The sequence below is a fragment of the Penaeus monodon genome, chromosome 30 (assembly GCF_015228065.2).
Source record: "Penaeus monodon isolate SGIC_2016 chromosome 30, NSTDA_Pmon_1, whole genome shotgun sequence".
Lineage (NCBI taxonomy): Eukaryota > Metazoa > Arthropoda > Malacostraca > Decapoda > Penaeidae > Penaeus > Penaeus monodon.
The window spans coordinates 14462819-14463053 of NC_051415.1; positions in this window are offsets into that span (position 1 = coordinate 14462819).

A 235-nucleotide genomic window follows, 5' to 3' on the forward strand; every position below is an offset into this window, starting at 1 on the left:
GAAACTTTCCAACCCAGTAATCTACGTTCCACACCATTACGAAAATTATGATTTCCGAGCCCTCCTTTCCAGCCCAGTAATCCTACGTTTCACAACATTACGAAAATTATGTAAAACATTACGAAAATTATGCTGTAACATTTCGAAAAATCACGAAAGTTGTGCAACTTGCCCGTGAAACCCGCTTCATTTGCTTCTGATCTGTACATTTTGAGACTGACTAAGAAGATGAACG